This window comes from Tachypleus tridentatus, chromosome 2 (genome assembly GCF_004210375.1).
Source record: "Tachypleus tridentatus isolate NWPU-2018 chromosome 2, ASM421037v1, whole genome shotgun sequence".
NCBI classification, from domain to species: Eukaryota; Metazoa; Arthropoda; class Merostomata; order Xiphosura; family Limulidae; genus Tachypleus; species Tachypleus tridentatus.
The window spans coordinates 35,710,558-35,737,252 of record NC_134826.1 but is presented as its reverse complement, the minus strand read 5'-3'; the positions used below and the strand labels follow the sequence as shown (position 1 = coordinate 35,737,252).

Here is a 26,695-nt window from a genome sequence, read left to right as displayed (position 1 = left end):
CATCATCAGGTCTAAAAGGAGAAGAAATCACTGGCTAATCATACAAATCAAGATCAGTGCCTCCTTTGCAGATAAAGTGGAATCCATGTCCTGGTAAGTCATACCAGTAATAATGTAAAGTGAACTCCTGTATTCAATACATTGAAGCTTTTATTCATAGTACATTCATTTGGAAATGAGGAACTAAACAAATGTAAGAAAAACATTGTTAAAACAATTGAAAGCAAAAATAAACTGAAAACTTAAAAAGAAAAACTGTTCAACAACAACAAAATAAATTTTAAATAGAAAAGAAGCTTGGTCAGAAGTGGTAGCCACAGAAAAAACAAACATCGAAATGATATAATGCAAACTGAGAAAGTGAGGATTGAACTGGAATAGCAGAGGGAGACACCTGTGTCAATGAATGTGGCACAATACTTTTGCTGGAGTGTATGCACATGTTCAATAGTGGCATGAAATTGGTGGAGTATATACACTTGTGTGATGGGTATAAAAAATTGTGTTTTAGCAATGCTTAGAAGGCAGAAAGAAGATTGAGACGGCTTTGTGTGCAAAAGGAAAGAATGTATCAGAATACTGTAAATTACACTTTAATAAGAATATTTTTCTTTTACAGAATTATTTTCCATAAATTTGGAAATTTTCCAGTCCATATTGCAGGTGATATTTAAAATATAACATTTAAATCACAAATTACCTTTAAAAATACATTACACAGTAGTTATAAAGGCTTTGGTATGCATACTTATTCAGTAACAGCTACAGTTTTCAAAAGAAAGAGAAGCAGACAACCAGCTTATGTGTCTTGTGAGTGAAGATGTTTTGGTTTGTGATATATTGTGTACTTTTAATTATAGTAGTAGACTGAATTAGTTATATCAATCATAGGATTAATTTTTAGTTTGACTTGGGGAAGTATCATATATAGCTTGCTTTAATCAAAAGTTATCAGTAGTAAAAGCTATACAACGTTAGGATATTATATACTATCTACTATACTTACTGGCATAGGCTTCCTCTTTATCTTAACATATTAAAGTTATTTTATTATTTCTCAAATGTACCTAAATTTACCTTCTGTATGAATGTACTTAACACTTAACACAAGTTTGCTATGATCTATGCACCAAAATTTTAAGACCACACAACAAAAATTAGTTACGTAATGAAATAAACTGAAGTAATGTTTGTAAAAATGAAGGAATTCTTGGATATTACATTAATGAATAACAATCTTACCTCAGATACACGCATGTATATTCCCCTGCAGTTTTGCCCCACATCAAAGTAGAAATTTTTGTTTTCTATGCGATATGGCGAGCCTCTGGTAGATTCCCTTTATATTCTAGAGATGAAATTACCTTTCTTAACTATACCTCAATAAATTAATAATCTAAAGTTAAAATGAAGCTATAGAAATTTAAGTTATTTACTATTTAAATTCAAAGATGAACTAAAATCATCTTCTGACATCAACTCATAGGTTTATATTTTGAAATTTTAAAATATTTGTTACAGGATGGTAATAAAATAATCTTTTGTTCAATACAAATTTCATTTTGAATAAAAAACATGAACAGCAGCCAAACTAAATATGATATATTATATTCACATCCAAAAGAGATATTTATATCATTAATTTATTGAACCTTATCTTCTGATATCATAACTATTTTTATTGATGTTTTCAAACTATAAAACTGGAGCTGTTACACATAATGATCTATTTTGGCACTTAGTGACAGCAAATAATCACTCTAAAATGCTTTAGTAAACTCCAAACATTGAAAACAGCTTAAAGATACAACCAAAGTATTTTAAAAAATAATATAAATTTATTCTATGTCAACTCTTTAAGTATCATAATAACAAAACTTCTTGTTGCCACATATGGTATTGATTTGTCAACACAAGTATTCATGATTGAAATCTGACTAACTACATAATAAAACTGTGACTAACTGATATTTATAAGTCTTTTTTGTTCATTTATACACACAAAATCTACAGGGTATTAACTTCTTTCAAATCTAACTTTATTTGGTTATAAGATGAGATACTATAGTGAAAAATGACAAAGAAAACCTAGCTATATGTTCTTATGATGCAAGCTTTCAATAAAACCTACACTCAGTGGCCACTTTATTAGGTACACCTGCTTTTTAACACAAATACCAAACAGCAAACCATGTGACTGCAACTTAGTATATAAAGCATACAAACATGGTAAAAAGGTTCATTTGTTGTTTGACCAAACATTAGAACGGGAAATATGTATGATCTAAGTGACTTTCATCATGGAATGATTGTTGGTGCCAAACGTGGAGGTTTCACCATCTCAGAAACTGCTGACCTCCTGGGATTTTCATGCACTACAGTCTCTAGAGGTTATAGAGAATGGTGAAAAAACAAAAAAAACATTCAGTGAGCAACAGTTCTGTGGGTGAAGACACCTTGTTAATGAGGAAGGTCAAAGGAGAATGGCCAGTCTCATTCAAGCTGACAGGAATGCTGCAAATACTCAAATAACCACTCTTTACAACAGTAGTGTGCAGAGGTTCATCTCTGAACACATAGCATATTGAAGCAGGGGAGCTATAGCAGCAGAGGACCACACCAGGTTCTACTCCTAGCAGCTAAGAACAGAAAGATGAGGCTACAGTGGGTACAAAATCACCAAAATTGGACGATTTAAGATTAAAAAATATTGCCTGGTCTGACAAATCTCAATTTCTGGTACAACATGCAGATGGTAGGGTCAGAATTTGGCATAAACAGCATGAACTCACGGATCCATTCTGCCAACGATACATGCTGGTGGTGGTGGTGTAATGGTGTAATGAATGTTTTCTTGGCCCACACTGGCCCCTTATAACCACTTGAGCATCATTTGAATGCCACACATACCTGAGCATTGTTACTGACCATGTGCATCCCTTTATGGCCACAGTCTACCTGTTGTCCAATGGATACTTCCAGCAACATAATATGGCATGTTACAAAGCACACAGCATCTGAAGCTGGTTCCATAAACATGACAGTGACTTCAGTGTACTCCAATAGCCTGCCCAGTCCCCAAATCTTAATCTAATGGAACACCTTTGGGATGAGATGGAACAGGAGGTTCACAACATGAAAGTGTGGCCATCAAATCTGCAGGAACTAAGTGATGCTATCAAGAAAGCTTGGACCAAAATCCCTAAGTGATGTTTCCAACATCTTGTTGAATCCATGCTGTGAAGAATTCAGACTGTTTTGGAGGCAAAAGGGGGTCCTACCTGGTACTAAATAAGTGTACTTAATAAAGTGGCCTTCTTTTGGTAATATTGATTCACTGTTGCTTCTCAAACAATGAGGAAAAGTTCAATTACAATTTTCATACCAGTGGTATTATTGATTTGTTCTTACTGGGTTTTCCAATTAGTGTTCTTTGCTTCTCAATTCATTTTCTGAACTTAATAATCAGATAATCTTAGGTATCAAAAACAGAGAGAGAGAATTTTCTACACTGTGTTTTCTTCCTTTCACAGCTGTAATAGAGAGAAAACCTCATCAAATGGAGCATATTTTCTTTCAGACTATGCCATTTAATTATTTAATGTTTTAGAGATTCCACATTACAAGTATTTCAGTCTCAGACTGAATTATCTGATAGGCATGTATATATCATGAACCATGATAGTGGTTCATAATAGGGATTGCAAAGAATTTTATAAAACCCTAACAGAATATTTGGGCATAAAGCACCTTAAACAGTAAAAATTAAATTAAAGTAACACTTTATGACATTTATTTTTGATTGATAAGGCCTGTACACATAAAAGTGCACAAAATGTATGTATGTTATACTTAGAAGGAAAACAAATTTTTGCTCAAATGATCTGTTTGTGATATTTTTCTGCTTCTTGTTTTTTTACCAGCTTACAACATGTGTTCCTTTAAAAACCTTTATTATAGGGTGAAATAGGATAAACTAACCAATAACAGATTAATATTAGAAGACTGTAGCATATAAATAGTCAGTGCTTTGTACACTATACAATATGTGTCTTTAGGAAACCAACCCCTATATTATGTATAAAGTTATAAGGAGTGAAGAAAAAAGTCAATACATATAATATTAAATTTTATTACATTTAGTTAGATAACAATTACTTTAAAAGACATGAAGGTTTATTTTAAGTGATGTTCACAGGTGTATGTTTTATTTGAAAGGGCTGATTTCCTACTGCTTTAGCATTTAGTGGGAATTGTGTATTAGTCTAGACATACATTTGCTAATTATTATGCATTATATAGAAATAATTTAGTTTTACAGAAACTATATATACTCACTATATTCTCAAACAAATCTCCAGCTGCAATTAATATTTTACTCAAACTAATACAATCAAATAGTTGACAGCTGCAGTAAATCATTATGAACAATATGAATTATGCTACTAGCTATGTTTATTATTATTTTGAAGTATAAAATTAGCTATCATATCAAACAAATCTTTGCCCATAGTTGAACATAAAAAGGTCAGAAAGAAGTTAAATAAAAAATTGAAATTTTAAAAACCTGCAAGTATAGATCGTAACAAAAATAAGGAAACAAATTAAGATCAGAGATTCAACAATTTTCTCATCCCTAAATACTTTGGAATTGATATTTTGTAATTTTGTAAAATTTTATAAATTGAAAAGAAAGAGTTTTCATTAGACATAAATTGATTTTGACTAAGAATCTGTTACCTAAACTACCTGATACCATTGTAATGTGTTAGGTCATAGATGATAAAAAACATCTTTGTTAGTTTTTGCTGTGTTTTTTTTGGCATATATTCAGAAGTAAGGATTACTGATATCAGTAAAATAATCTGATTGGATTTATAAAATGGAACTTTTCAACAGATATAAAAACTGAAACAAAACAAAATATTTTAAATATTTTTTCAACACAATGTTGCTAAACAAAATTTTGGAAAATTCACAAAATAAAAAAATAGTTATTATTGGTTGTTGAATTTTGTGCAAAGCTAACCTATGGCAATCTGTGTTAACTAGCCATTCCTAATATTGAGGTAACAGACTAGAGAGAAGACAGTTAGAGAACACAACCCTCCACCAAATTGTAGGCTTCTTTACTTTAACAGTGGAATTTATATCTTACTCATATATCACAACTACAGCATCAAAGCACTTCTTTTTCTGGTGGAAATAGGGCACAACCAGACCACGCTTTCCTCCCAAAAATGATATAAAAACTAATTCAAACTAAATTAATTTTTTAAGCCTAAACAACATACTATCTATTAAAATTGCCCTAAGTTTTATGCAACTTTGTTAAATAGTTTCATTACTGGAAAAGTAAGTCATGGAAAATTTTCAGTCAAAATCCATCTTTTCCCAGTGCTTCTTCAGGATGATATATAGATAATCAATGTTATTTACATGCAGAGTTGTTGAATAAAGCAGTTACCACAAACCCATGAACTGCTGGTCTGCAAATGCAAAACAAGTTATATAAAAGGTACATGAATCTATTACAAAAACTAGCTTGTTACACATTCAGGCTCATATCATTGTAAAAACTTCATAAATGCTTGTGCAGTAGACAAAGTTTCTTCAGCTAATGTGTCATCTGCCTAGCTTTCAGCTAGTTGCACTCATATGACAGTAAATAATTTTTACTGAAACTAGATTTTTGATGTACTGCAATCAAAAATAAATAAACAAACTGTGTTTTGTGCACTAATTCAATGATATCAATGACTTAAATGATTATACCGAATGAAAAAACATTTAAAAGTAAAATAATTCTTTTCTTCAACATTTTGCTGACATAAATTAACACCAATTACCTAAGTTACAAAAATAAAAAACTAAACAAAGCGAGACAAGATCACATGATATTATGTTTTTAAAAATGTGTCAATTTTAATATTTTATCCTATTGGCCAAATTACACTTGCCACACTCATTCATACACTCAAGAGAGGTAACTGTCACTTGTCAATAACCCTGAAAGGTAACCCTATAATCACAATATGGTGGTTGTTGGTTACTTTCAAAGTCCATAGCTGTAATACAAGGCTATCCTGTTTAGTTAAGACGAATACATTTATTCTGAATACATTCTCAAATTAAAAGAAAAATACAATTTTCTTTCATTTATTCACAAATTTACAAAAATGGTGAATTCAAATTTTAGTGTTTAATATGATTAAGAAAATTAACTTAAACACTTCAACAGGATGTTTCACTCTCTCCACTAAATCTAAAGATAAACATAAATTGTTTCAAACTAACAGTTCAAAAATATTTTCTTTGTCTCATATAAAAAGTTTCCTATCCTTTTTTGTTTACATTGAAGTTTCATGTAGCCACATGATATTGTACATCTATGACATTATAGCATTCCCGTACAATAGTTATGCTCATAAAAATGCTAAATTAAAATAAGAAACATACCTTGTAATGTGTTATTATCACTCCCAAATTCTTCAAGAAGGTCTGTAAGTGCATCACGAAACTCTATCATTCCTTGGGCTGGTATGGCAACTTGGGAACGAGGACCTCCTCTAGTTACTGTTTGGGAAATCTAAAGAGTTAAATAATCAAAGTGTGAAAAATCAAAATATAAATAAATTATGAATATGTGGAATGAAATGTTCATAAAAGGTATAAAAATTGTTATACACAATACACCCAATGAGTTTGGATGTGTTGGAAATCTTAATATGAGAAAGATTATGAATCAAAATATTTCTCATTCTAAATTACAAAAGATAAGATTATAAAAATTAATAAAGCTATTTGAATCATTTATTCCATTCAATATTACTTTCCACACAACCATCTATAGTTTGTGAAAATTAATTCAAGAGCTGGATATGAAACCATTAATAAAGCCACACAGAAATAAATAATGAAGGTAATTACAATGAGTAAACATGAAAGTTGAGGAATATATACTTTTTTCTACTTAGTACTACATCTTATTTCTGCACATCATTTGCCAAGAGGAAGAGGACACTTTCAAAAGGCTAACCTTTGAGTGTTTTACTCTCCTATGTGGTTTTTTTACAGAGTTTATCACTTTGAAATTCATATAAATCTTTAAAATAATTAAACATTTGAAGTGTTTATTATATTTTGAGAATATTTTTTTTCTTTACATAATTTCTTTTTTGGTTCAAACTTACAAATTTAGCAGGCAGCTCACAGTAAAGGAATTCTGCTTCAGTAGACACTGATGGAAATGGGATTCTTAACCTTGCCCAGTATTCTAAAGTTTCATATAAGTTTTATGTTTCTTACACTGAATAATAATGGAATCAAACTCATACAACTTCCAAGCAGATTAAATGCAATCCTAACAGTACAACAAAAGAAATATCTGTGGCTGTGATTGGCCAATATGTACATTCAATTAAATATATTGCCTCTGATTTGGCCTGGCATGGCCAAGCGTGTAAGGCGTACGACTCGTAATCCAAGGGTCGCGGGTTCGGGCCCGCATCGCGCTAAACATGCTCGCCCTCCCAGCCGTGGGGGTGTATAATGTGACGGTCAATCCCACTATTCGTTGGTAGAAGAGTAGCCCAAGAGTTGGCGGTGGGTGGTGATGACTAGCTGCCTTCCCTCTAGTCTTACACTGCTAAATTAGGGACGGCTAGCACAGATAGCCCTCGAGTAGCTTTGTGCGAAATTCCAAAACAAACAAACAAACAAGCCTCTGATTTTCAAAGGTACTAGTTATCTATTTTGAGTTAAAACTTATGATGTTAAATAATTTGAAGCTGTTTACATAAGTATTTATAAACATCAAGTCATTTGACAAAACCATTAAGGAGTTTTTTTAAAATAATGATTTAATAACATCTAAAGAAATTGTGTTTGTTTAACACTGTAATACTGAGAATTAACTATACATCATAAAAATGATATTAAAGATTTTGTAATGCCCTTAAAACTAGATCATTCACTATGTTATGTTTAATCAAATTGTCATGAATGTAGGGTACATCATGCATTTGCTTCTTTCTCATTTCATGTAGAGTTTTTTCAAAGTATTTAATTTATTTAAGGTACATGCAGTTTTAACATGGCATGTGGTCAAAAAAAGACATTAAATTGATTTCATTCTATCTCTGTTCTTATTCATTCCTTTAGAAATAATATCTGGTTTGTCCATAGAATTTATTGCTGTAAAGTTGCACCTTGTGCATAAAGGATAATTAATACTCAGGCAAATCTCAAGGTTTCAGTATCTCTTCAGTTTCAATGTGAATGACCAATCAGATGGGTGAAATGAGTTGCTCTGGTTAAATCTGATGTTACTTATTCAACTAGATAACAAGTGATTTGGCCATTATAGTAGAAAAATACATACAGACTAGCAGCCAAACCACTTTCTTTAAGAAATTTAATATCAACTTCCTTGTTAAAATTCCAACTTTTCAATACCTGCATGGTAACATGTATAATGCATTAAAACCTAGTTTCCCACTGGGTCAGCATTAAGTTTATGGACTTCAAATGATAAAATCCAAAGTTTGATTTCGAGTAATATCGTAGCACTAACTGTGTAGATTTATAATGCTAAAACTTGGGTTTTGATATCTGCAGTGAGTTAAGCATGTATAATTCACTAATCAATTAACAACAAATACTTTATATTTCAACCTAATTAATGCTGCTTGAGCTTTTAACATGAGTAGTAATAGTAATTAAAAACTCAGAACACACTGATGTTATATTATAATACAACAGAAAAAGGTCTTCAAACGAGAATATTTCAACTTGATGAGATAAAATATAATGTTGCATTCTTATTCATAGAAAAATATTTTACTTAAACTGTAATCAGATATAAAGAATTTGATAATTATCACCAGAAAACATAACACAGGTGTTTGTTTATGCACAAAGCTACACAATGAGTAGTTTAAGCTGTGATCACCATGGGGAATCAAATCCGAGATCTTACCATAGTAACTCTGTAAGTTTACTGCTGACTCATGTTAGGTCCAGATATATAACAGTTAGGAAATCTGTGTACCAGTAGTTGCATAGCTATGTAGCATCATTTGTTGCATACATAGATTTTGAGATGAAAATAAGGATACACATTGAAATAAATTACAACTACAGATATTTATGATATCTTAAAAACTGATGTTATTCACTTACTCTTAAAAACCTTCCTTTAGTATTTTCCTTTAGGTCAAGATAATACCGTTTGTTTTCCTTTACAATCATTTCACTTTTTAATTTGCCATCTTTTGGTAAATTATCCGGATCGGAAGGACCTGTTTTTACAGAAAAAAACATAGCTAAATATCAAGATACTTAATAGTCACACAATTTCAAGTAAAATAAATTTTAAGAGCATTCCATATTACTGAGCAACAGAAATTACTGAAGGTAACAGGTAATTAAAATAATATGTTACATTCCCAAAATCTGACACAAGTTGGTTTCAAATTGAAATTTCAATAAAGAATATATATAATCAGTTAAATAACACATATTTTCAACATTGGTGTTGCAGATAAAGCTTTAATAAAAATCATACTAATAATTTACTTTATGGATCAGTAAACATCTCAATTCTCTTTTACGTCTTTGAATACATCCATATAATATGCTTGTTACTAGCCTCAATTTCACTTTAACAGAATTTTAGGGTTTTTTATTTGATCTCAGCAGAAACAGTTCATCCTTAGTGTAGTCAATTACATATATATGTATTTCTTTCCCATAAACTATGCATATTGTAAAGCCTTCCTGAAGCTACTGGAAAATATGGAATTATTTTCACATATCTTATGCCTGGTACAGAAATTCTTTAAGAAAGAAAATGTAATTTGGAAATTGACCATATCATTTGCATTCTGTTCCAAGACTGATAAACTAATACAAATGTAATAAATATATAAACAGATTTCAATGAGAAGCAAAATAGCAATAAAATAATTTTTACCTAACAGCAACAACATTTATGGGTAACAATAATATCAGTGGTGCATTAACTGTTTTAAAGCACAATATAATTTGCAACCACTACCTAAGATCTCAATTCCTATCTATCCATGTACTTACGTGAAAGAAATGTCGAATTTATGTTATAAAAATACATATTATGATAAAAAAAGCAATAACATTCAGTCGTAAAGTATAAATTACTTTCATGCCCTATACACTATGTCTTATTAAATATTTATTAAACATATATGTAAAGCTAAAGTCTGAACCCAGTCAGTTAAAATAAACATAATTTGTAATCAAATGGAAATTTAATACTCTGTCAGCCACAATATTACAAAGAAGGAATCATAAGACCAGAGAATAAAAGTTACTATTAAAGTAACTTATAAAGTATAAAAGTTACTATTGAGTAGCTATCTCAATGAGTGTAATAGCAGAATTACAATATAATTAATTTATCATTTCAGTTCAGGCTTTTTGTAATTCATTCTTCCTTTTAGAAATAATGAAATCTGACTATTTCACAGTATAGTCTAAGACTGTTACTAACCATAACAAAGTTAAAATATTTTATATGAGTGCAATTTCTGACCATGAAATCATTTAGTGAATAATGACTGAATAAAGCTGGCCATGTTGAACTGGCTTGAATTAGGTTTTTGGTTTGTTTTGAATTTTGTGCAGAGCTAAGGTATATCTGTGGTAGCCACCTCTAATTTAGCCAAATAAGACTAGGGGGAAGGTCATCACCACTCACTGGCAACTTTTGAGTTGGTTTGCATTATGAAATCTAGATATCTCTAAGGCAAAGAAAAAGTCTTTGACAGATTTGTTTTCAGTTAATCAAGCTTAGTGCAGGTACCAAATATTTTGCAAGTTTGTACGTGTGGAAACTGAGAGTAGGTAGAAAAAGTCATTTTAATAGGTCTTACTTTTAATAAGAACTCGTAGGATAAAGTTCAGAAAAAGCAGTATCAGAGATAAATTTAAAATGTTTTCAAATATCTTACAGTTTCTCTCACACTTGAAAGTAAGCTTATGCCACTCATTAAACTCTGTTTTGCCATTTAAAATGTCTTTTATTTTAAAAACATAATAATATCTGTTTAAATTAAAAATACCTACATCTTTAGCTGGCTGGATAACAATAACATTTCAGTTACTGGACAATTCAGGCAGAAAACTCAGCCTGTGTAATAGAAGAAGGGTTTTCTTAAGAGTGAAGTTATAGAACAAGGACAATGCTATGTTTTAAAAGTTGGTTTTGATGTAGCTGTTAGATATGCATGACTGTTTCAATTTAACTGTAGCATAACTGTGAAATTTAGTTACTTGTAGAAGTGATAGGTTATCTCTGGTTTGTTTACATAATTGTTTACAAATCATATGTTGTGTAGTTAAATTATTGTGGATTGGTGATTGTTGTATGTCATTGAGGACAAGGGAAATATCATACAAATTGGCAGTGAATACAGACACTGTAGAAAGGATCCTGTGTGAAAACATTAAGCCACAACAAAGCCCACAGAGTCCCCTAACATATTTATCATCTGTAAAATTGGAACAGGAGAATTGTTTTAAAGTTGTTCTGTAAAGAGGAGATGATTCTTGTAATCTGGAGCATCCATCCTCCTCAGATAACTCAAGGAAAGATCATAAGAAAGGATGGTAATGAGCCATTGTAGAATGGACTGATCATTAGAGTCAGCAACGTCCATCCAATAATAGACTTAATTCAGCTAGGTGTGCCTGGATATGAAGGCCAAGAAGAATAATGGCAGTCTATCTAATTCCAAAGAACACAGCATGTGGAGAAAGGAAGATACAGCCTCATGAAGAATGCTGTATTAAGGATCAAAGCTAGGTAAGATATTGCAAGAAAAGTTGCAAGTATCTAAATATCTTAGGTGTGAAGAGAAGGTTCATGGGACTCAGTATACAGTCTTTGGACTGGTGAAATGTGGAAAGCTCCTGTGCAAACCCAAAGCCTCAGATGATATATATGGTCTAGAATATTCAAGACAGAGGCCTTGGCAGAACCACAAAACAGCTTATAACATACGAGGGCACAGAACAGATTTTCAGCAAAGAACATTGATCTGCTCCCCATGAGGTGGGAGAGAGGACACAGAGGATGTTCAATGCCCATATGAATTTGACAAGAAGCTGCATAATGTGACAAATAAAAGTCAGCTTGTGGTCAAACAATTGTCCCAAGAACTTTGTCTCAGGAACCACGGGAAGAACACCACTGAGACAAAGCTTATGATCAAGGTGCAAACCCTATTGGCAGCAAATATGAATGCAAAATGTTGTAAAGAAAGAAAAGGGGAAATCATTTGTTGTGGTTCAATGGAAAAAGTGAGTGAGAGCAGTCTGAAGCTGCCACTCAATAAACCTCATGTTTCACTACCAAGAAGAACTGTGGAAGTTATCAATACAGAGGCTATTTACAACAATAGAAGCAAGTTGCTTAGTAGTAGCATTGATCTTTATGCTGAAAAGTGTGACACTAAATGCACAAACTTGAGGGATTCCAAGTTCCTGCATGAAAGAATGAGACAAGGACTTGGAATCTCCTGTCAAGTAAAAAGGTAATATAAAAATGGACAAATGGCCACACAACCCAGGGAAGTGGAGGTTCTGTAAATGCCAAATCTCTATATAGTGTCATAAGATAAAAGAAGAGAGAAAGAAAATTTTCTCTTGAGGAAAACTTCCCAGATTCAAGATGAATTAGGATGTTCACAGTGGAGCATTCTCAATGAAAACCATATTGGGTGGGCAAGAGGAGGTTGTAGGTTGTCTGATTCAAGGAAGCAGACAAGACAAGCATTAACTATCCTCTCCAAAACTTTCCAGAAACAGCAAGTCAAAGCAATAGCACAATAATTAGAAATAATTCTGGGATCTTTCTCAGGCTTTGAAAAAGTGATGACAATAGCCTTGTAATACATGAACATTTTTACTAAAAATTAGACAGGTGGTTGCGCAACAAGCATCTCGATGTGGTTCAACTGCCGCACTTCAGCGTGTTTCTCATTGGTGGGTAGTTACAGGCACTTACCACAAAAACTACAAACTGCTCCGTGATTTCCCCAATAATTCTCAAACCTTCCATGACCCCCGAGAAACTACAAATAACCCCCCAGATTAAGAACCACTGCTGTAAAGAGAGACACACAGGATGATATAAATCAAGCAAGGGCTAAATGTCATCTAAAGTAGCTGAAAGACTGAAAACCTAAAACTTCCACTGTATCAAAGTGGCCAGTTTCACTTAGATGTAGGAGAGTTGTGTGGAAAACCTTTTTGTTTGTGACTACAACATATATCTTTAGTAGAAAGAGGTCTCTTTATCTCCATGGAAACTGCCCTTGGTAGATTGGACATTCCTTTGTCAGAAAAAGGAGACTCCAAAGTCTGAGTGAATGACTAAATATTGGCTCTGCAACTAAGGGCTGAAAATGAGGGACCCAAGCAGTCACTGAATGTGACAGAGGGACAGAGGCAGGAATAAACATAGACTAGCCAATTCTTGCATCCACAGACAGCAAATGGCTCTGCACATAGTGAGAGAAAGACTCTGATGGAAGCACAGAAAGCCGTGTCTGCACTGCTACTGTAACAGTGGAATAGAGCCCAGTAAAAAATGTTTGAGATTAGACAAGAGACAATAAACTCCAACCAGTGGGGTAAGGAATACTGTTGTAAGTATGTAAATATTGTAATTCTTTTTCCTCCATTCACTTAAGAAAAGAACAAAGATACAAGGGGGTGGGATTACCACAGTTGACACTCAAAAGCATGACAATGAATATATGTCAAAGAAACATGACAAGAGTGTCCTAATTGCTGACACTGAAAATACCTTAGAGGGTTAGGAATTAAAGGCAGTATCTTACAGTTCAGATACCCTGCCTTTAAAGTGGTAGGTAGATGTGGTAATGTAAATGTCAATATAAAAACGTTAGCAGGCAGCATAATTCCATCTCCTACATGTGAACATACATCGTCCAGTAGAAACTCCTTGGCTGAAGAAATCAGGATCTCCAACTTTGGGATGTTCTTTAAATACCTCCAAATGATAACTCATCATAGCCTCTTAACTGACTTTGGAGACCAGCAAGCCCCTCTAATCGTTTTTCAATGAAAAGGGGAGACATTTGCCCAAAATATTTGTCAAAGAATGGAGGATGATAAAATGAAGTAAAGGAGCAGATTGGGATGGGGAATGCTGATTAGAGTTTTCCAAATGTGATCACTCTTCTGTCAATATGAATTGTTATCTTTTTAAGGGGAGTTACTGGGTGCAGGATCCTTAACAAATGGAAAAAATTTAGTGCCCACTGACCCCATCCTCCATGGAGCCTTATGAGGAAATAACCTGCAAATGCCAAACAATGATATAGTTGCTACACCAGACTTTTGTGGGCATTATACCCAAACATCAGTATTAGACAATATGTCTGTGAGACTTGTTGAGAATGTCCAACTCTAACACTTAATTGACCCTAGCCCAAAAGGACAAGCTCAACCATCACAAGGATCCTCTTTCTTCTCTCCTCCCTTTTATGGGAAACCTTACACGGTAACCATGTGGGTGGATGTTTAAATCCCAGAGGAGGTAAACTGACAATACAAAACATTTGTGGGATGATCCCCTCACTATGCACAGGAATCCAATTTAAAACACAATGAAAAGGGACTTTTTGGTTAGTGTAAGACATCCCAGCCACTAAATGCAACAGCCTGATATATTACTATAGCTAACTAGGTTATGTGCATATCTATCCCTACTTTATTTTATAAAATGTAAAATTTTTAATTATATTTTGTTATTTCAATTTATTAGCTATATTTTTTTGTGCACAAGCAATACAAAGCTATTTGATTGTATTACTCATCAGAATCTCTACCAACCTATATCCTTTTTTGGTACAAGCAAGGAATCAGTGAGACCCCAGACAGAAGAGTTATGTGAAAGAACTAGTGTTAAGGTTCATCAGTTTTTATCTGTACAGTTGTCTGAAAGGATAATTTACTCAGATAAAAATTTGTTGAAATAGTAAAATTTCCATTCACTCTATAAGAACTTCTGGATTTAAGCAGCTACCTAAATACAAAAGCTGCAATTTTGCTCAACCAGTATTCTGAGAAGTCACTGTTAATATGTGAAAGTTTAAAGTTGGTTTTAAACTGGTCATCATTACTTTACTCAATGATACTCAGTATTTTTGTAGGTACAACCTAAAATAAGTCTTTTTAAACAAATATTTCTTTGTTGACTGTGTTATTGTAATATCAGGTGTTCTTCAGACGTGCAATAGTTTAGATTATCATTATGTTTTTATTTTGCTTAATAACAGCTTTGTTAAATTCTACTTCAATTATAAACTGCTTGTACATTCAACACATCCAGACACTACTTACCTAATGATGCATATATTTCACTGAAAGCTGTTAGGTGGTCTCGTAATTCTAGGGCTGATGGCATTGGTAGTAATAGACGTCTTTTTCTACCTGCAGGACCAATCTTAAAAACGAAAAAAATCTCTTTTATATGGGTTTAAATATACTGTAGTTGAGTATATTATATTAAAATGATTTTGAAGATTGATCACGTCATTTCAATTCATGTTACCACTTCCAGTCAGGATCTGTCTGAAGACAATATATTCACAATAGCTCTACAGCATATTTTCCATTGCAAAAGGCTCCCTTTGTAAAACTCTCATGTTCAAGGTATGCCAGTCCTTCCTTTATACTTTCCATGACTAATCTATTGTGCAAAGACAGTGGCTTTTTGGTGTTTAAATTTTATTGCAGAGAAACCATGGACACCGTGTCCACCAACTTGAATGAATATGGAATAGAATAAATATCAGTTTCTTTCTCCATCTGCTTGAGGAATAGTTGAACAGAAAATATGGCTGGAAGGCAGAAGTCTGATCTTGGTGAACCATCATTGGCCTTGTTTAATGGCATAGATCTTTCTTGACTATGATATGTAATGCTTCTTGAGACACATGAATGGCTTTTACTACTGACTTTTGTAATGCTTATTACCTGTTACAAAATACCACACTTGGCTAAAAATGGCTGGACTATGACTCATCACAAGTTTATCTGGATAGTCCTTGTGCCCAAAGTTCATCCACATTCCCTTGTTTTTTTATGTCATTAAATACCAGAGATATTCTCATTTTAGAAATTCTTAACCACTCTTCTGAACACATCTTTATTATTTCAGTATATGAATATTTTGTGCCAAAAGTGATAAGTTTTAGTTCCCTCGTACTACTTATGAAATGTCAAACAATGACACTTGTTGTTACATCACAACTTTATGTTGACTGTGGTGTCTCATGACTTGTTGATTTTCAGATAAGAGAAGTTGTTAACATAATGTACTCAACCCTTTGTGCTAACTTTCATAAAGTAAATACTTATATGAAATATAATAAATTAACAAAAACAATATGCATTGTTTTGTTAACTGAATGGGTAAGCTCCACATCCTGAACATTATTGAGTAATATGAAAACCACAAAACTAACACTTAGACTATCTTTAAAACTGGATGATGACTTACTTAGTAGCAAAATTGTTTGGAAAAAAAAAAAGATTGCAATTTAATCCAATTACGACATCATACTGTTACACTTAGACAATCCACTTCTCACTCCAAATTCAATTCAGGTTGGGCCTGTACTAAAATGACAAAAACTATCAACTCCATTCAAGTAGATTTTACAATGCTTTGTATTTTACTAGTCTACTTAATGCTAGATTTCTGATGAGATTTATACAGATCTGATCTGTTTCTTTCAACACAATTTTCAAAACTATTTATACATCAAGTTGTATACAAGTCCATGAAATGTTTGGTTCTTATTAATAAAAGACACAAATAAAAATGTACACACAATTTACAATTAACAATGGAATTACTCCCACAAGTTAATGTTAAAATTTCTACATACCTTATAAATAAACTGAGTGATTTCCTAAAATGTTTGTTACTTCTTCCCACTATATTTTGTACACAACAAAACAGAAAACTGAACAGTATTAAAACAAGTGAATCATTTTAGTTATTTTTTATCAGGGGTAAGAATACCTTTAAAAAGGTTATAAAACAATTCACAGTTCAGTGCTAGAAAGTCATTTTAGTCAATGTGAAGTACTCAGTTGAAGATCTGAGGAATTAAAAATAATGAGATTTGGTGATTTTATTATGTTATTTTTTGAAGCTATATTTTCAATAAGATTTAAATGTCTAATGAACATCAGTCATTATGGACAACTTGTAAATTTTGCAATGTTGATTTTGTATAATATAATGTATTTCATTTTTCTTGGCTACTGCAGACTGCTGTTCTATATAAAAATTATTTGTTCATATTAATATTCCAAACTATCAAATTTCATAGTACTCCAACATAACTAATTACTGCCTGTATAACATGTTTGCATACTTCTAGTATGATTTTAAAAAAGTATTTACTAGTTTAGTGTTATTCTTTCTGGATAATATCTCTGTAGAAGAACATGCCTAAATAAAGAGTTTTACTTAATAGTTAACTCACACTTCGAATAATTTACACATACACATAAACTTTTTACTACCTCAGCAACTTTGATGAATCTACCTATTCTGTTCTCTTTAACATCCAGATAAAATCGTTTAGATTGTATTTGTAACACCTTGGTGGCCAGATCTTGTCCTAAAAGTGCCACAAACTGCCCTAAAGATAAAAATCAAAATCAATTATGTGTACTTTCTTCTTCAGGGACAAATGACTTACAAAATGCACAATAATTGAAAAATTTTGTAAGTTAAAGTAAGAAAATTAAATAATAAATGTAAAGATAAAAGTACAATGCTTTAACCAGTTTCACTAATTTATGGGTTTCCAATTTGGACATATTTTTCCTATTGAATTTCATGTGAATATAGTAAAAGAACTACAAAAATAAATTACCTGTATCATCATCAAAACTGAATAGTAAGTGACTACACCCAGTAACAGAGATAGTTTTCAATTATATTTTCAGAATTATTATTAATTCTTTTTAGTTTTTTTACTCATGAACTTTACTAGATTCCTCACACAACAGTGTGTATTCCATAAAATATGCAAGACAGTTGTGGAAGTATTAATTGTGTGCTTCCTGGAAGTGGAACACCATACATTAATCAGTTGACTTAAGAGTTCATTATTGAAACCAAGATATGTAATTTTTTCTGTAATTACAGATAATAGTTTCTTTTTATTTTACACTCTCATAAACTGTGATTCACTAGAGTAGACTTTATATGTTACTAGAGATTAAAACATAGCTGTTCAAAACTTTTGCTCCTCATATGTTAGATATGAAAATTAATAGCAGTTAAGAAATTAGTTGATAGTACCTAGTATTTAAACCAGTAATAGTTTTGTCTTTGGAGGTTTTTTATGTTTCTTTATATCAACTTTTAAACATTATTTTACAAGATTTTCATGTACTGAGACCTTTTATAAGTTTTATTTTTAAAATGTGCACACATTTGAGGAATTCTGAAAGTAAAGATAATAATTGTTAGAACTTTCATAAATAAACACATAGCAAAGTTCAACTGTAAAGTTAAGATGTATGGTTGAGATAAATTCACTCACATGAAAATGGGCACAACACAAAATTTGAACACATTTTTTTTAAAGGAAAGCAAACTACTTGTTAACAGTGTGTAACAACATTATTTTGATAAGCAAAGTTTTTATTTTATTTTATCTTAAAAAGTGTGCATACCAAGCTGTGGGTTATCAGAACTCCATTTGAGCTGGCTAACTATTTTATTTTTTACATTTTTTTTACTTCTGAATAGTTTAGAAGTAAAAAAACCTTATCTCTTATTTTCACATGAATTATTTATGAACTTTGACTGCATTATTATATATTGATTACAAATGAGATAATAAAATTTGAAATAATAAGCCAAACTGACAAAACAGAACTTTTTGAAATGATGTTCTGGTTATTTTAGTTTGGCTTATTTGTTGTGGTGGACTGGGCTTCCTTTGACAGCACTTCATTGGTGACCTAATAATTTGTGAGTAGTATCTTAAATTGCACTGCAAATAACTTTTACATATTATCAGATGCAAGTGAGGAATCAATAACTTGCAAAGAAGAAATAAAACTCTTGCTAGAATAATTTCATATTTATTTTAGATACAACCTTGAAACTTTTTATTTAATATAGCAAGCACTAATATAGACATATTAAGTGGTACACAAAACTTATGCATAAAAAATATAGTTTTTCACAAATATATATGTTGTGCATAAAAATAAAAATACATCTATATTTTGTATATTAGCATGTTCCTGTTTTACATATGTATATCATATACATAACACTACACATGTAAGTGTCCAATGTTTGTGTGTATTGCATACACCAGCAACTGTTTGAATTCATCAGATGATTTTGAAAGCATGTCTATGATTGAACTGTTTGGTATCTCAAACAGAATGCTGGCTTAAAAATATATATGTAAAAACGGCTCGTTTGGGTTGAGAAAATATTTTACGTAGAGGAGCAAACAAAGTTTCGACCTTCTTCAGTCATCATCAGATTCACAAAGAAAGAAAGAGGTAACTGACCGGAAGCTGAACACATGTTTTCTCAACCCAAACGAGCGATTTTTATATATATATTTTTCTCTACAAGTGTGTTTTCTCAACATCACTGAGAATGCTGGTTTCATATTCCACTGTCAATCTCAGATGTATCAGTGATGTCAGCTCTCTCAACCAATAACACTTCCTAAGCAGTGTACTGGTTTTCTAAACTTTGATTGAACTTTGGATACACACTTGAAAAATGTTTCAGTTCAGATTTTACTTTTGTAAAATCCAGGTGTGGCATGAGCTGACCTGTCTTATTCAGTGATTTGGTGGACAGATCCTATTTCTTTATGTCAGTAAAACTCTTTGGGTCAAAATAATGCATGTTAGTGTACAGCTGATCATGCTGTGGGAATTGTTTCATCAGACTTCCTACTGCTTGATCAAGTACTATGTTGAAAGCATCAATCCCACGTGTAATCAAAGATGACACAAATGTATCACCTTCTGCAGATCTTGTTTCAACATTCTTGGTTTCCTGCTTTCTTTTTCTTAGGACAGGCAATTCAGCTGATACTTTGACTCTATCACATTCCTTGACATCTAATAGATTTGGTCAATCAGTTTTGCACAAAATTTCATTCATTTGTCTGGCAAATTCATTTGCTCTAGCTTTGCATATCATCCATATTTGCTCTCAACTGAACAGTACATTCATATCTGAACTGAATCAAGTCCTCTTATTTGAAGGTACTCTAATAGAGGGGTGGCATGATGAAAAATGAACAGGAATGTGTGTGGTCAAAATTCTTTCATACCTCAAAAAGCCCTTCAGCACTCCTCTAGGTACTGTTTTTGTGGCAGCATCATATAACTTTGATTATTACAATATAAACAGACACTTAATCAGACCTGGAAAAACAACTTTGGAATGGTCTGTGGATGTTCTGAACACAGCTTGTACTGTGCTTGGTTTTCTTGACTAATGTGTTTAACTTACCAGCTTAATTCTTTTCAATTTGTCTGCTCAAAACTTCCTTCAAATTCCTTTTTTTTTGAGATATCCATTTTATTGTAAGAAGTTTTGAAGAAATCTGTGGGTTTTTGCAATAGAGTGAATAATAATATTGCTGCACACATACCTTGTCTGCTTTTTCACAACTAAATTGAGTATATGTGTATAGCACTGCACGTGAACATTTGTATTCATGACAGAAAAGATCTTTGTCTGAAAGCCAACCTACTTCTGCTGGTAAGCTGCTGGTCCATCTATGTTGTTTGAAACATACTTGTTATAATCTCCAAATACACCTTTTACTAGATTGAACAGTCTTTGTCTGACACCACTGTGACCAGGGGAAGGAACTGGAATGAGCACACTTTTATTAATTTCCCACTAAGTACATACTGGTCTACCACAGTCCAGTGACCAGTTGCACTGATCTCTTGTATGAAATCACTCTATACTGAAAACATACCAGTATTTCTAACTTCATCTGACATGATATTCTGAATCTTATTCTTCATTATAATAAACAGCTTGTGGTTTCATTGATGAAAATACCTGAAACAACCTCTTCCTGCATGTAGTTCCAGACTTTTTGTGTTCCTTCAAGTTACAAGTTACTTTGTTCAAATCTTTTGAAAATTTCATGTCATACTGATTCTGAAGTATTATCAGTTTCAAGAAAACACTGTAATTTATTACATCTTTTCCAACCCATATGCAACTTCACCTCTGTCTTCTAAATGGAAGATTTAGATTTCCATTAACCTAACAACAACAATAATTCTGTCACCAAATTTATGATTCTCCTCAACTTCAAGTTTTTGTTTATTTGGCAGCATGTTATGCTCATAGAACAAGATGTTTCCACATCTTTTATTCATCACACACATCCCACAATTATGACTGTGTTTCTTAGGTTCTTAATGAACATAATGCTAGTTATTTCACCTATACATAAATTAAAACCTGGTATTACTGCTTGAAAAGCATGGATAAATAGTGCAAAATAGCTTATGTTGCTGATTTGAAAAAGAAAACCATTGTCTTTGATTTGTTTACCATCAACTATTTTTGGTAATGTTGGACAAAAGATTAATGTTTATATCATAACGTGATGAGACAGATACTATGTTCACACCATCACAGGGTTGACCTTCACGAGAGCTGTATGCTCCTGTCTCTGTGTCATATTTGTCGCTACTGTGTTGAGTTTCCACGTGTGTTGCAGCTCTTGCTGTAAATCATCATCATCTCTCTATCAAATATATGAATAGGTATGATAGTGTCCTTGTATATTCTAAAAATCAAATTTGTGGCATTATCAAGTAGATATAATTTCCACATCATTTTTATAACAGTAATCTGGCTTATTGTACTTACCTAATTTCGCTTAATACCATCAGTAGGTGTCTGTGACTTGTTGGCAATAAATTAAGACAAAAACAGACAACGCACAATTCACGTGTTCTTAAATAATATATTCAAAATAAATCAAACGTATGTAGAAAAACGTATTGCACTACTGGTTAAGTTGTATCCAAAGCTTTAAATAATTCACTTCTTCTTATTAAAAGTCCACAAATACTAGTTCAGTTACTTGAGAATTCAACTCACAAGACGTATTATTTTTCTCTACTCTGTTTCTTACTGCACTGACTGCGATATATTCACTTACATTACCCTGCGAGTTACCACAGTTGTATCCAAAACTTTAAACAATTGTTTTCGTTTCATCAAAGTCCCAACAGTCAGATTTAATTACTTTAGAGCACCCTTTGACAAGATAAGTTATTCTCCAATACTTTTATTATTATAACACCATGGTGAAACTCACTTTAAATATTGCCCATTACGGCTAAACTAAGATTCACGCATTCTAACTTCACTTTTGTCAGTTTTATATAGGGCTGGATTCTTTTACAGTAGGTGTTTGTGACTTGTTGGCAATAAATTCAAACAATAAAAAGACAGCATACAATCCATTTGTTTTAAAATAACGTATTAAAACAAGCCAAACGTACATACAAATGTATTTGTTACACTATTGTTTATCACAAACGTATCAACAGCTCTAAATAAGTGTTTATTTACTTAAAAGTCCACACAGACTGATCCAATTACTTTAAAACACAATTAATAAGCAAATTATTATATTCTCTGTTATAACAATACAATCTATCATTATTTCATTTTAAAAATCAACACTATGCGATCTTTGTGGCTAAACTGATAATGACAACTAAGTTTCTATATAACTAACTAAGTCAAACAACATTTTGGATGTGTATTTATAGCCCGACAGAGGCTTACAAAATTTTGCAATAATACTTAATTAAAACAAGGAGAAAAAATTAGAAGATTTTAGTAATATGACACAATAATACAACAATTGCCAGTTCACAACAAATGAATTAAACAGCCTATGATTGTAACTAATTTGTAATAAATTATCACTTTTCAAAATAACTGAATTTAACACTCGCGCGAATCTTAAACCATCAAAATCATAACACTCAGAGTAAACTTAAACACTTATGTATATCTAACAGTTATATATTATAGATCCAAATGTATTCAATTCTATCTGAGATAGAAAAAACGGGTTTCAATGTTATTAAGTGGTAAACTATAAATTTGAGAAGGCGCTACTGTTCGAACTCTAAGGATTTGTAAACCAATTTTACCAAAATTCGAACAGTAGTGGGATTGACCATCACATTATAACGCCCTCACGCCTAAAAGGGCGAGCATGTTTGGTGCGACCGAGAGTCGAACGCCTTAACACACATGGCCATGCCAGGCCTTCATCTTTTGAACGTTTTTACTTCTTTTAAATTATTTACTTGTATGGTGCAAATATAAAATGCTTATACACGTACAGGTGAATAAACATAAAACCCAAACCAAAAAATAACAAATATATATTTAATAAACACGACAAGATTAAAATTAAAGTTTTAAAAACGGGTTTTAACAAAATAAAATTAACAGTTCGTACGGATCTACTAACACCAAACAACTAAATATTACGGTGTATCTGATAACCATTAAAGCTTGTGATACTTGTCTACTGTTTTAATGGAAATTTCCATACATTAGGCCCGGCATGACCATGTGGTTAAGACACTCGACTCGTAATCTGAGGGTTGTGGATTTGAATCCCTGACATACCAGACATGATCGCCCTTTCAGTCGTGGGGACGTAATAATGTTTTTTCAATCCCACTATTCGTTTGTAAAAGAGTAGCCCAAGAGTTGGCGGTGATGACTTGCTGCCTTCCGTCTAGTCTTATACTACTAAATTAGGGACGGCTAGCACATATAGCCTAGTGTAAGACTAGAGGGAGGGCAGGTACCACCCACCGCCAACTCTTGGGCTACTCTTTTACCAATGGAAGGGCGAGCATGTTTGATGTGAGGGGAATTCGAACCCGCGACCATAGGATTATGAGTCGAACGCCTTAACCACCTGGCCATCCCGGGCCCATACGCAACAAAAAATTAAATTAAAATGTACTGTGTTAAAAAAAATATCATATAATAATAGAACATTGTAATGTAAACTATCGCGTAAAAGCATACTGGTTTTGTATATTGTAGCTTTTTTGTGTACTTAAAAAAGACATTTTGATGAAACTTTTCACTAATAAATATCACTCTTCTTTCAGTGCACAAACTATAGCAACAGAATGAATACAATTTTAAGTCGTAGTAATATTAAACTGTCTTTTATTGCAACATGAAATGAAATAAGAAAATGATCAAACTTGTTTTTTTGCAGTAGGTGTACAAGAGATACTTAGAAATATTTCTATACTGCATAAGATATTGATTTTTTAAAATTTTAATACGTTTACAAATAATAAAGCTAAAACAATTATACTTTTACATTACAAACAGCACCGTAATTCAAATGTTTTATTTGTTAAATATTTTTGTGAAATTAAAATAATATACATGAAATAGACACTTACTTGGCCAGGTAGTTAAGGCACTGAACTCGTAATCTGAGGGTCGCGAGTTCAAATCCTCGTCGCACCAAACATACTCACCCTTTCAGCCTTGGGGGCGTTATAACGTTACGGCCAATCCCACTATTCGTTGGTAAAAGAGTATCCCAAGAGTTGGCGGTTGGTGGTGATGACTAGCTGTCTTCCCTCTTGTCTTATACTGCTAAATTAGGGACGGCTAGCGCAGATATCTTTCGTGTAGCTTTGCGTGAATTTCAAAGCACAAACAAACAATTCTTATACAATGTCATCCTACCGCCAATGGATAAACCTATATTATAATTAATGTTTAGGGCCCGGCATGGCCAAGCGCGTTAAGGCGTGCGACTCGTAATCTGAGGGTCGCGGATTCGCATCCCCATCGCACCAAACATGCTCGCACTTCAGCCGTGGGGGCGTTATAATGTGACGGTCAATCCCACTATTCGTTGGTAAAAGAGTAGCCCAAGAGTTGGCGGTGGGTGGTGATGACTAGCTGCCTTTCCTCTGGTCTTACACTGCTAAATTAGGGACGGCTAGCACAGATAGCCCTCGAGTAGCTTTGTGCGAAATCCAAAAAACGAAAACAATAATTAGTGTTTAGTATTTGTGTACAATATCGTTTCACTACCAAGGTATAAAAACTACTTTATACAGTGTGTTCAGTATTCTTGTATAATGTCATCCTACCTAAGGATTAAAAAAGTCGTACTTTATGTCATGCTCATAACTCATCCTTATTTAGTTTAAAATGAACAATAACAAAAGACAAGTACAACTTGTTGCCAAGTAAAACACTCATAAGATTTATTATGTCTGCGATTATTTTTGTTAAATTACTTAAACAATTGTACAAATACAGAAGTAACTTGTATGTATATAGGAACAATTGTACAAATACAGAAGTAACATGTATGTATATAGGTACAGTACAAAGAAACAAGAATCATCTATTCTTTTCACAACTCCCATTAATATTTCATTTTTGTTCTTAATTATTGTGTTTTGTGAATCTGATACGATAACATGCCAGTACAAACGATATATGTCAAACACCAAATATAATAATAGTATTATAGTACCATATACATTTAATTAATTTATAAGTAAGGTTATACAAATTTATTGGGAGAAAGTACATAAAAATTATCATAAGTTCATATAATTCCTCTAAAATTCATTGAATTTTGTATTTCCTATATTACTAGCAGGTTATTTAATTTATTATATTTCGATAAATTATTAGGTCTTTTATCGGAGGAGTGCTGGCACATAGGATTTACGGCGTTTAATAACAAGAATGAATACGTCTTCAGTTTATTGTTGTCTTGCGTTTACGAGGTATTCACTTCCATTATTACACTGAAGTTCTGAAATATTAACTTCCCTTGTTGTTTTGAGTCGTCGAGTATTAATTGTCAGTGTCAAACAAATCAAGACCCAGCATGGCCAAGTGGTTAGGGGCGCTCAACTCACAATTTAAAGGTCGACGGTTGGAATCCCCGTCAAAATAAAACATGCACGCCCTTTCAGTCGTGGAGGTGTTATAATACTTCAGTCAATCCCACTATTCGTTGGTAAAAGAGTAGTCCAATAGTTGGGTGTGAGTGGTGATGACGAGCTGCCTTTTCTCTATTCTTACATTATTAAATTAGGGACAGTTATCGCAAATAGCCCTCGTGTAGCTATGCGCAGAATTGAAAAGAAACAAACAAATAATTGTACTACCTGATATGTGGACTGTTTGTATTTACAAGATAAATATAAAAATGGAAATTTACAAACCTGCAAATAGAGATCGTAAAAAAGTATAAAAACAAGGCTGGAGATATTGTAGATATTAGTTACTCAAAGTACAAATCCTTACTTTGGTTCCATGCTGTTTTCACTTTCTTATGATTCCTATTTTAAGGTTTTTAAATTCCCTTTTTTATTTTTCTTGTTTTCTGGCTTTTTTATACTCAACTATGGGCAAAGAAGTACATGATATAACAGCTAACTTTATACACTGTATTGATAATAAACATTGCTGGTAGCTTGCTAATATGGTTCGTGATGATTTACTGTAGCTATTGACTATTTGGTCGCATTAATTCGA

At 32.5% G+C, this 26,695-nt stretch overlaps 1 pseudogene across 1 annotated transcript in view; it reads right to left on the bottom strand.

Moving 5' to 3' along the window:
- Positions 1-26,695, bottom strand: part of LOC143240926 (transcriptional activator protein Pur-alpha-like) — a 93,829-nt pseudogene that overhangs the window by 9,147 nt on the left and 57,987 nt on the right. The window contains exons 3-7 of the transcript XR_013022049.1: positions 17,614-17,732; positions 15,415-15,517; positions 9,184-9,302; positions 6,460-6,589; positions 1,243-1,348 (exon numbers count right to left, since the gene is read on the bottom strand). The product of XR_013022049.1 is annotated as a transcriptional activator protein Pur-alpha-like (transcript). The remainder of the gene's footprint in view (positions 1-1,242; positions 1,349-6,459; positions 6,590-9,183; positions 9,303-15,414; positions 15,518-17,613; positions 17,733-26,695) is intronic.